Genomic DNA, 12,375 nt, shown 5'->3' with positions numbered 1-12,375 from the left:
GTTTGCAGAGAGTCACACCTAACTAAAAGTAGTGGGAGTTCTAAATTCAAGTTTAAAAAAATATTCAAGGGCACTGAACCACTGAAATGAGTTAGAACCAGCAAATTGCTGTGAACAAATTCAGCTGCCTTCCTAAATCATCAGATTAATAATTTTTAGTGTCTTCATGTCTCATAAATAATCCCGTGACAGGTTTGTTTGGCTCGCTCAACTAAACTCTGATGGTACTGTTAGGTTTTTGATGAAAAAATATGTTAGGGGCGCCTGGGTGGCTCAGTCGGTTAAACAACCGACTCTTGATTGCGGCTCAAGTCATGATCTCGGGTCATGAGATCGAGCCCCAGCATCAGGCTCCGCACTCAGTACAGAGTCTGCTTGAGATTCTCTCTCTCCCTCTATCCCCCTCCCTGCTCTCGTACACTCTAAATAAATTCTTTTAAAAGATATGTTAGAAAGTAAAACATACCCACTATGGAAAATATTCACAAATAATGCCATCACTGAGAGATATTACTCTCAGGTGTTAACGTTTTGGTAAAATTCTTCCCAGTCCTCTTTAAATGCATTAGTATATTTTTGGTTGAGGTCATGCTTTAAATTAATCTTTAATAGTATTTCACTTATAAGTATTTTCAATGTTACTAAAACCTTTGCAAACCTATTTTTTAATACATTAGAAGTAATTTGATTTTTCATTATTATAGATTATCTTTCAAGGTGGGTTATGACTTGGGCGCCTGGGTGGCTCAGTTGGTTGGGCGACTGCCTTCGGCTCAGGTCATGATCCTGGAGTCCCGGGATCGAGTTCCACATCGGGCTTCCTGCTCGGCAGGGACCCTGCTTCTCCCTCTGACCCTCCCCCCTCTCATGTGCTCTCTCTCTCTCATTCTCTCTCTCAAATACATAAAATCTTTAAAAAAAAAAAAACAAAGTGGGTTATGACTTGTTTTGAAAGGAATTCTTTTTTTTTTTTAGATTTTATTTATTTATTTGACATAGTGAGAGACAGCACAAGCAGGAAGAGCAGCAGAGGGAGAAGCAGGCTCCCTGCTGAGCAAGGAGCCCGATGCGGAACTCGATCCCAGGACCCTGGGTTCATGACCTGAGCTGAAGGCAGACGCTTAACTGACTGAGCCACCCAGGCATCCCTTGAAAGGAATTCTTAACTGGGGGAGACTGGGTTTGTCTATAGATGCACACTTTGGCACAAAAACATAGACAAGGTCCTCATCTGTTCTGGTAACTTTATTTTTATTTATTTATTTATTCATTAAGATTTTATTTATTTATTTGACAGAGAGAGACAGTAAGAGAGGGAACACAAGCAGGGGGAGTGGGAGAGGGAGAAGCAGGCTTCCCGCGGAGCAGGGAGCCCGATGTGGGGCTCGTTCCCAGGACCCTGGGATCATGACCTGAGTCAAAGGCAGCCGCTTAAAGGCTGAGCCACCCAGGCGCCCCTGTTGTGGTAACTTTAAACTTAAAGACAGTAAGAGTCCCATCCTTATTAGCATTCAGTTTCTGTCTTTAAAGTGGGCATCATAATATCTATAGAAACTCAAGCTGCTACTTAAGTATCTAGTTTTTGCTTTTTATAGGCTGAGCTCTATTAACCTATTTAGTAAACTGTAATTACGTAGGCCCTTGGTGCCTGTTTAAGCAATGAAGGAAAACCATTCTTTGTGAAGCTAAGTTTGTAGTGTCTTTTACCATACACAGGCAATTTCCACCTCGAGAGTTAATTACTTCTCGACAAGATTATGGCTGAAAACTAAAAACAACGCAGAGAAAGTTAATTAGTTACAAGGACTTAAAGTTCTTATTTGGGAAGGGATCTTCCTTATACACAGCAACAAGAACCTCGGCCTCAAGCACACTAGCACATGCTTATGTAGCAACTGAGGGTCATCACCTGTCTGTGACCGACCTTGCAAACTATTAGTTGTGAGTCGAAAGGCTGAATAAACTGTTGAGTTATGAGCCAGACTGAAATACATTTGCCCTGGAGGCAGAGCAAATTCCCATGTTGTCAGGTAACATGATGGAGCTGCCCAGCAGAGGTCTGAGAAGGATTTGGAAAGTTTTAAATACTACCGCAATGTGAAGGACAGGAAGCACTTGCTAGTCAAGATTCTGCCACTTTGCTTTTTTTACGTGTTTTAAGTCCATTGTTTCCTTATGCAGCATCTGTGGCTTGATTAGTTCATCTTTATTTTTTTTTAAGATTTTATTTATTTATTTGACAGAGACACAGCGAGAGAGGGAACACAAGCAGGTGGAGTGGGAGAGGGAGAAGCAGGCTTCCCGCCGAGCAGGAAGCCCGATGCGGGGCTTGATCCCAGGAGCCTGGGACCATGACCTGAGCCAAAGGCAGCCGCTTAACTGACTGAGCCACCCAGGTGCCCCTCCTGTTTATATGTTTTCTTCTATTTCAATTTTATTTATTTATTTATTTTTAAAGATTTTATTTATTTGACAGAGAGAGACACAGCGAGAGAGGGAACACAAGCAGGGGGACTGGGAGAGGGAGAAGCAGGCTCCCCGCCGAGCAGGGAGCCCGATGCGGGGCTTGATCCCAGGACCCTGGGATTGTGACCTGAGCCGAAGGCAGACACTTAACGACTGAGCCACCCAGGCGCCCCTCTATTTCAATTTTAAGTACCATGTTCATTCAATCTGCCGCTGTTGAACACTCTACTACTGGGATCCTGGCCAATATAGAAGTGCACACATAAACCTTCAAAAAAAGAATTTAACATTGAAAAGAAAGAGAATATAGTAATTTATCAAGAAAAACTAAGAAAATCAACTGAAATATAGAATAAAAGAACCGAGGTAAAGTGGCTGGATACAGGATCAATATACAAAATTGAATGGCTTTTCTATAAGCCAGCAAATATCAATTAGAAAATGTAATAGAAAAGGAGGACCATTCACAGTATTTTTTAACTTTTAATTCCAGTACAGCTAATATACAGTGTTATATTAGTTTCAGGTATGATATATTTTTTTAATTTATAAAATCTGTTAGTGAGGCACCTGAATGGCTCAGTTGGTTAAGCATCTGCCTTCGGCTTGGGTCATGGTCCCAGGATCCTGGGACTGAGCCCCGCATCGGGCTCCTGCTCAGCGGGGAGCCTGCTTCTCCTTTTCCCTCTGCTGCTCCTCCTGCTTGGTGCTCTCTCTCGCTGTCAAGTAAATAAATAAAATCTTAAAATAAATAAATAAATAAATAAAATCTGTTAGTTTTAGACCTAACAAGAAATATGTAAGACCTATATAGAGAAAGCTACAAACCTTTACTGAAAGGTATAAAAGCCTAAACAAAGGGAGAGCATGGTCCTAAAGGGAAGATTCAATACTGTAAACATGTCAATTTTCCTCAAATTACTCTAATAAATTCAATACAATTCCAATCAAATTCCTAACATGATTTTCATAGACTCAGTAAGCCCTTTCTAAAGCTTATTTGAATTAGAGGAAATGTGCAAGAATGGCCAAGAAATATTTAAATAAAGAACACTGGGGGAAGGGAGGAATTTACAATATATCAAAACACCCTCAAATTATCATAATTGAGGGGCACCTAGGTGGCTCAGTCAGTTAAGCAGCTGCCTTCAGCTCAGGTCATGACCCCAGGGTCCTGGGATCGAGCCCTACATTGGGCTCCCTGCTTGGCGGAGAGCTTGCTTCTCCCTCTCCGTCTGCCAGCCGCTCTGCCTACTTGTGCTCTCTGTCTATCTCTATTAAAAAAATAAATAAAAATCTTTTAAAAAAATTATAATTGAAACAGTGTAGAAGAAACAAACAGATCAATGGAATAAAACACAGTCCTGAACCAGACCCACTAAATTTAATCTGTGGCAAACACATCATACTTGTGAGGAAAGGAAGGACTAAGAAAACCACAGAAACCATTAGCCTTCCTTTGGAAAAAATAAAATTAGTTGAATACTGTCCCTGCAGAATTCATGTCCTCCCAGAACCTCGTGACCTTATTTGGAAATGGGGTCCTTGCAGATCTAATTACAGTAAGGACTGAAATGAGACTATACTGGATTAGGGTAGGCCCTGAATCCAATGAGAATATCCTTATAAGAGAAAAGGACACAGACACAGAAAAGAAAGTGATGTGAAGATGGAGTAAGAGATTGGAACGATGGATCTATGAGCCAAGGGATGCCAAGGACTGCTGGCACCCACCGGAAGCTAGGGGAGACAGCCTTGGAACAGTTCCTCTCTCAGAGCCCCCCAAAAGGAATCAGTCCTACCAACACCTTGATTTCAGACTTCTGGCCTCCGGAACTGAGAAAATTAATTTCTGTTGTCATAATGCACTCAGCCTTTGGTAATTTGTTACGGCAGTCCTAAAAAACTAATACAATGTCACACACCAAACACAAACATAAATTCCAGATATATAAAAGATTTTACATGAAAAGCAACATTATAGGGGCACCTGGGTGGCTCAGTTGTTAAGCGTCTGCCTTCGGCTCAGGTCATGATCCCAGGGTCCTGGGATTGAGCCCCACATCGGGCTCCCTGCTCCGCGGGAAGCCTGCTTCTCCCTCTCCCACTCCCCCTGCTTGTGTTCCCTCTCTCGCTCTCTCTGTCAAATAAATAAAATAAAATCTTAAAAAAAAATACAAAAAAAGAAAAGCAACATTATAGATGTATTAGAAGAAAAATTTGAAAAATATTTTTATAATTCACAGGCTAGAGAAAGCCTTCCCAAACAAGGCATAAAACCCAGATGTCATATAGAAAAGACAGATTTGTGTATGCTAAAAACAAAATTGTACATCAAAGGGCACTATTAGCAAGTTAAAGACAAGTAATAGTTTAGAAAAAATTATTTGTAGTATATTAGAAAACTAAGAGTTAATATCCAGAATAGGCAAAGAAATCCTACAAATCATGAAGAAACACAAATGACCCAAGAGAATTATTCAAATAATAGAAACTGGAAATAAACAGAAGAAATACAAAAAGGCCAATAAAAGCTTTATAAGTAAATATTTTAAAAGCTGATAATATCTAGTGTACATAAAGATACAAGGCTATTTGGCACTTTTCTCAATGCTGGTAGAGGTATAAATATGTGGGGCGCCTGGGGGCCTCAGTCAGTTAAGCATCTGCCTTCAGCTCAGGTCATGATCTCGGAGTCCTGGGATCAAACCCCACATCAGGCTCCCTGCTCAGTAGGGAGCCTGTTTCTCCCTCTCCTGCTCCCCCTGCTTGTTCTCTCTCTCTCTCTCTGTCAAATCAATAAACAAATATTTAAAAAAACCAGAAGTATAAATATGTATTACAAGGATACAATATTTTTTGCAATAGCAATAGCAAAAATCGAAATAGCAAAAAAATAATAAAGTATTTTATGGTATGGTCAAGCTATAGAATACTATATAGCCATTAAAAGGAGACAGACCAAAATACAGAGATTTCCAGAACATACTGTTAAAGGGAAGAAAACAAATCACTGAACAATAAGTACAGTGAGATATAACTTATAATTTAAAAAAAAACTGTTAAGTATGATTGGTACATATACTGCTATATAATCATGCAAAGAAAGGTTTGGAAGGAAAAAACACCAAACTGCAAACAGTTTGCTAACCTCTGGAGAGAGAAGTGTGTATGTGCATGTGTTGGTTTTGTGTGTATATGCAGTAAAGCGAATTAAGAGTGACTTTTACATTTTCCTGTGTTGTATGAGTTTCTCTAATAAAAATGGTTATTTATTACACAAATATCAAAAAAAGGAAAGTCATAATAAGCACCTAGAAAGTAATGGCTCTAATTATTAAACATGCTTGGCTTTCCATGGAACATCATTCAGTACATGCGAGTATCTTGAAATACAGTCAGAAATTTGATGAAAAAAATTGTGCCCCCCAAAATACATGAAAGGTAATATTTTTAAAAACATGACCTATGTATAACATGCTTTTAGGGGCATCAATTTTTTATTTTTTTTAAAGATTTTATTTATTTTGACAGAGAAAGAGAGAGCAAAAGTGGGGGGAGCAGGAAAGGGAGAAGCAGGCTCACTGCTGAGCAAGGAGCCCGATGTGGGTTTGATCCCAGGTCCCCAGGATCATGACCTGAACTGAAGGCAGACACTTAACGGACTGAGCAACCCAGGTGCCCCAGGGTCATCATTTTTTAAAGTGTTGAAGTGTCATGTAAGCTCTTGGAAGACAATGGCTTTGATTTTTCAAAGATTTTCCCCCACTGTATATGTATATACACATATATATATCTTCTCATATATACACACACACACATATGTATACACATATATATGAGAAGATATTTAAGCTGTGTATAAAATACTATACAAATGCACTTTATTGTATTAGTCCCTAAAACCATTCACTATTATTTAGTGTAGTGAATTATATCTGCCCATAAAATGCTAAACTCTACACCCAACAGAGAACTGTGTTTAGGCAAGGGCCGTGACGGCAAAGAAAAAGAGCAACTGAGAATAAGCAAAGTGAAGGTTTTCACAGGCAGTTGTTAACTATGTGACTGACATTAAGGAGAGAAAGCTGAGTGTGGATATAAAAGATTTGCAGACTAATGATGGCCACAGGAGTGGTCTCACAGAGTGACTCTCAATGGGGGACTGTGGTGGAGGAAGCCATCAGGATCTTGAAAAATATTATATTTAGGAAATAAAAAAATTTTTTTTAGGAAATAAAACTTTTAACTGGTTTTCTGATGCAGACCTAAAATATAGCTGGGCAAAATATTCTTGGCTGGTGGAGAAGCGATATCAACCGTGTTATCAGTGATTGTGAAACTGTGGAGAATCTTATGTGTGGGAGGGTTGTTCAAAAGATTTTTTGTTTAGCAGAAGGAGGCATGGGTTTAAAAAAGAAGTTTTTTTTATTTTTTTTAAGTTTAATAAATATTCAGTGGAATCCCCCTTCCCTTAAAATTGCATGCAAAATGTGCAAGTGTATATTTTTCTGGGGGAAAGGATCTACATAGAGTTTTTCATGTCCTCCAACAGATCCAGACTCAAGAAAGATGAAAAGATACTGGACACTTAAGGGTATTAGATAACAGGGAATTAATGGTAGCTACATTATAATGACTGTACTAGTTAGTTAATGTCAATTTTATAAAACAAGTGTTATTTTTGTTGTAAAATGTAAGACTTACACAAAGGGGTTTGTCATTTTGGCCTATATAATTATCACCTTGTTGAGAAGGTGAAGGAATTACTGAATGTGAACCCAATGTAGCCAGTGTGGAAGGGTTCTAAAAACATCTGGGAGCTAGCTTGTATGCATGACTGAATGCCTGAGCTATGATCGTGGGAACAGGGGAGGGAGCTGCTGAAGCTAGCTGGAGATTATGATCTGCTTAGCAAGAATGGGCATGCACAGAGAACCAGAGTACCAATCAAAACAAAACTGGGTGTCCAGCCTATGGGAATGAGCAGAACACCTGAACGCCAATCAAGAACAAGTGGTGGTGTCCAGGATATTCAAAAACTTGAGGATTGGTTGGCAAAAGACTGTATCATGTAAAGCCATGTACTAAAAATAGTCCTTAAAGGAGTGCCAAGAAAACATTTTTTGAACAAGATTTCTTGCAGAAATCAAACTAGATTCCTCCATTACAAGTTGCCGTGGGAACTTTGCCACCCATAGTGATAATAGGATCTGTGTGTGATCGGGTTTGAGAGTCCTAGGGGGCATTTTGGAAATTTGTAGGGAGTATTTTGGTTAGCACAATGTTGGGAAGGGGCTATGCTACTGGCTTAGTGGGTAAGGATCAGGTAATTCAGACATCTTGCAGGGTTTTTTTTACAAGGAATTTCACAAAAAGCTCAGGTGTTTAGGGGAAGGTCATTATGGAGGGGAAGCTTAAATGAAGACTGATACTGTCTTGATCTTATAAAATAACATACTCTGCACGATGTCTAGTTAATGTAGTACAGCTACTTCAAAAACAATGAAACCAGCTGCAAATACAACAGGATATTGGAGATGCCTTTTAACCAAGTTAGAAAGAAATGCTAAATTGACAGGCACATGAAATTTAGAGATCTCACTGGATTTCATTAACAAAGGCTATTTTAAAACTAAAACTAATACTTCCATCCTATAGACTTAAATTTTTTTTTGGCATAAGGGGATTACTGGTTTTTTCCATTTTATTCTCATGCTGTCCTCAGACATGCACCCCACAAATCCCCTGCAGCCTATCCTCCTTTGCCAATCCACCCTTTTTCCATTGCCCATTAAAAGACAGGGTCTCCAAGTGTGTTTTAAGTATTAGAGACTAAATCTATGTAAAGGTGGGCGCCTGGGTGGCTCAGTTGGTTAAGCGACTGCCTTCGGCTCAGGTCATGATCCTGGAGTCCAGGGATCGAGTCCCACATCGCGCTCCCCACTCAGCGGGGAGTCTGCTTCTCCCTCTGACCCTCTCCCCTCTCATGCTCTCTCTCTCAAATAAATAAAATCTTTAAAATAAATAAATTTATGTAAAAGTAAAATCTCAAGTGTGAAAATATGTTTTCTGTAATACTCTGTCATCAGCTATACCCCACCCCATTGTGTAACAAGAAAAAAAATGTTTTTAAAGCTCAGCTCATTTGTGAGAATATCACAAGCTCCTTATTTTCATATCCAAACTTCTCATATATATATAAACTTCCATATTTTATCTTAAGACTGTATAATCTGTCTTTCCAGACTTCTTCCATTTCCCTGTTCTGCTTATCATTAATAAATCAGTCTAGCCTGTTATTACTTAATGCCCATTTTCTTAGAGGGGGAGGGGGGGGGAGAGGAAGAGAAAGAATCCTTTTTTTTTTAAGACGTTAAATAATTTTTTTTAAAGATTTTATTTATTTATTTGACAGAGAGAGACACAGAGAGAGCAGGAACACAAGCAGGGGGAGTGGGGGAGGGAGAAGCAGGCTTCCCGTGGAGCAGGGAGCCCGATGTGGGGCTCGATCCCAGGACCCTGGGATCATGACCTGCACCAAAGGCAGACGTTTAACTGATTGGGCCACCGAGGCGCCCAGGAGAGAGAGAATCCTAAGTAGTCTCCTTGCCCAGCCTGGAGCTCAGAGCAGGACTTGATCCCACGACCCTGAGATCATGATCCGTGCTAAAATCAAGAGTCGGACGCTTAATCGACTGAACCACCAGGCGCCCTCTTAATGCCTTTAAAACCTAGTGTCCACCTGTATCTCTGCTCTTTTATCTTCCTACACTTTTTCTACTGTGCAACTCTCTTAAACTCAAGCTTATATTCATTACTAGTATCGTATCTGCAAAGAGGGAGAAAGGAAATCACTGAGTTGGGAGCTTTGGAATAGGGAAGCAGGGAGAATGCAATTGAGAGTTGACAATGGATGCATAAAAGGACAATCAGTGAAAATTGGACAGCATGAATTTGGACTGGAGATGGTCACCCTTGTTTCTTGACTGGCCACAATAAATCGAGCTGCTCAGAAGCAGAGAAAAAAAAAATGAGAGGACTAGGGCTGATGGCAGGCATGCTAAACTTGATCATATCACTTCTCGGCTTACAATCCTTCAAAAGCTTCCCATTACTTAACATGACCTTCAGGAGCCTCAGTCATCTGGAACTGCATATTTCTCTAGCCTCTTCTTGTACCATTCTCCCTTTGGCTTTCAAAGTCCCCCCCCCCCCCCCCCCGGCCAATTTCTTCCATCCTAAAGGCTTTTTGCACATACCATTCCTTTCATCTGTCACCTCCAATTCTTCCCATCCCCCACCCTTTGCTTCAGCTTAAAAATCACTTCCTCAGAGAAGCCTCTCCTGACCCCCAAATCCAATCAGGGCACTCTATCAAAATAGTCTTTCGACATATGCTTTATTTGTCTTTCATTAGACCTTATGTTCATTTGTATGAATACCCTTTCAGGCATGGAAATAGCTCCGTGGAGGCAAGCACTTGGTCTACTTTGTTGACTGCTAAATTCCCAGCATCTAGCCTAGTGCCTATCACCAACAGGAACAGCAGGACTATTCGTTCATTCATTCAATACATTTATTGAGTTTACTGAATGAGTGAATGAATGTTCGGAAGTTAGCTATGGGACTTTAGAAAAGTTTTTTATTGTAATTACACCTCCATTTTCTCATCTGCTAAATGGGGCAATGATACTAATTTTTAACCTCAGGATTGCCGTGTGGATTAAAAGAGACAATGCCTGCCTACCATGGTTTCTGGCATTATAGTAGGGGCTAGGAAATGTTAGTTCTTACCATCATTAAAAATAAGCTCTATGGGGTGCCTGGGTGGCTCAGATGGTTAAGCGTCTGCTTTCGGCTCAGGTCATGATCCCAGGGTCCTGGGATCGAGTCCTGCATCGGGCTCCCTGCTCCTTGGGAGCCTGCTTCTCCCTCTGCTTCTCTCTCTCTCTGTCTTTCATGAATAAATAAAGAAAATCTTTTAAAAAACAATAAGCTCTATGAGCAACCAGAACTCTCATACAGCACCGGTAGGAATGCAAAAATTATACAGCCACTTTGGAAAAACAGTTTACCAGTTTCTTACAGAGTTTAACACGGATCTTCCATACAATCCAGCAATCCCACTTCTGGGTATTTACCCAAATAAAATGAAAACTTTTGTTCACACAAAACCTGCTCACAAATGTTTATATCAGCTTTATTCACCACTGCCAAAAACTGGAAACAACCCAAATGTTCTTCAAACAAGGAATGGATAAATAAATTGTGGTACAGCCACATACAATGCCACTCAGGAAGAAGGAATGAACTACTGATACATGCACAACATGGATGAAACGCAACAGCTTCATGCTAGGTGAAAGAAGCCAGACTCAAAAGGCGACATGTTCTATCATTCCATTTATATGATGTTCTAAAAAAGCCAAACTGTAGGGACAGAAATCAGGTCAGTGGTTGCCAGGCAATGGGGTGGAGCACGAGGGAATTTGGAGGAATGAACAGAACTGTCCTAGGACTTGACTGGATGGTAGTGACATGACTATATGCACTTATAAAAACTCATGGCATTATAAGCTGACAGGTCAATTTTATATGCCCTGATATAAAAGATAAAGATCCAAAACAGGTGGATAAAATTACCTTTTCCTTTAAAAAAAAAACTATTATAAAAGTACTACAGGCTATTTGTAGACATTTTTGGAAATTGTACAAAAAGGGAACATTCCATCACCCACAGAACAGTACTATTTCTTTTCTATCATTTTCATCCGTGCAAAATACACATAAACTGGGACCACGCTGTACATTTTTGCTTTCTCAAATGTACATTTTACTTTCTGGTATATATTAAGCACATTTTTCCATGTCATTAAGTAACTTTCAAAACCATGATTTTATAGTCAGTACCATTTTATTGTATAGCCCACTTATATTTTTAAGGCTTCCCTTATTGTTAGAAATTGCTTCCACGTTTTTACTACAAACAACTTCGATAAAATTAAAAAAAGAAAAGCTGAGTGGGGCCAGGGACTCTTCCATTTCGCAATTTCACAATGTTTAACAAGTAAAACAACCCTTCCTTGGCTGCCGTCGCCTCATTGCTTTAAGTGTCTGGAGGAAAAGTGGTTCCACAGGGTGATCTGGCCTCTCTTTCCTTTGCGGTGCATGAGAGCTAGGCACCCTAATATTGCCGGTATTACTAGCTTAAATTTGCATAGCGCTTTTTATCCTTGCAGCTTACGCAGGGCAGATGGAGTGATTTGCTCAAGAACCCACAGCCTATCTATCAGTCTTGGAATGGGACTTAGACTCCAGATATTGAGTCTCAGAAAGTAAACATTCCCCAGCGGCGGAGCACTGTCTAATCTGGCTCTTCACGCCCACCAATCCCCCCCCCCCGCCCCAAGGAGAAGCTGCAGACACCCCCAGAAAACTCTGCCTAGAGGCTCGGCACATGGGGCACTTAACTGTCAAGTGGACGCTGTCCCTCCGACCAACTGTCCTTGGCAACATCGCCACTTACCAGCTGGGGTCATTTCTCCCCCCGGTGGCAGGGGGGACACCTACTGCCACTGACCAAGGGGGCCCTGGGAGCTGTAGGATCGCCGGCTTCGCGGCCTGTGAGGGTTGCTGTCAGTCGGTCGCGGCGGTGTCGGGGCTTACCCTCACTTGGGGGTCCTGCCAGGGCGGTCAGGCCCGCCCCAACACCGGGGCCTTCAGTGGGGGGCGCGCCCTCGGCGAGGCGAAGCGGGACCCCATCATGTTAAGGAGAGCTGAGGGCAGGCAGGAGCCGCCGGACCACAGGGCTGCCCCGGGAGACTCCCGGAACGTGACGGGAATGCCTCCTGGGGGCGACCAGAGGTCAGTCCTCCGCTATCCCAGAGTGCCCCGGATCCCGGAAGT

At 41.2% G+C, this 12,375-nt stretch overlaps 1 long non-coding RNA gene across 2 annotated transcripts; it reads right to left on the bottom strand.

Moving 5' to 3' along the window:
• Positions 1-3,133: 3,133 nt before the first annotated feature.
• LOC118356367 lies at positions 3,134-12,269 on the bottom strand. Of its 2 annotated transcripts, none has more exons than XR_004819691.1 (3): positions 12,136-12,269; positions 10,264-10,423; positions 3,134-3,185 (listed from the first exon to the last, which is right to left on the bottom strand). It is a non-coding gene; the product is annotated as an uncharacterized LOC118356367 (long non-coding RNA). The 2 variants fall into 2 exon arrangements; XR_004819692.1 differs by lacking the exon at positions 12,136-12,269 and adding an exon at positions 11,996-12,128.
• Positions 12,270-12,375: the final 106 nt, after the last annotated feature.

The sequence above is a fragment of the Zalophus californianus genome, chromosome 16 (genome assembly GCF_009762305.2).
Source record: "Zalophus californianus isolate mZalCal1 chromosome 16, mZalCal1.pri.v2, whole genome shotgun sequence".
NCBI lineage: Eukaryota > Metazoa > Chordata > Mammalia > Carnivora > Otariidae > Zalophus > Zalophus californianus.
The sequence above is the reverse complement of the archived record's forward strand: the minus strand, read 5'-3'. Positions and strand labels throughout refer to the sequence as shown.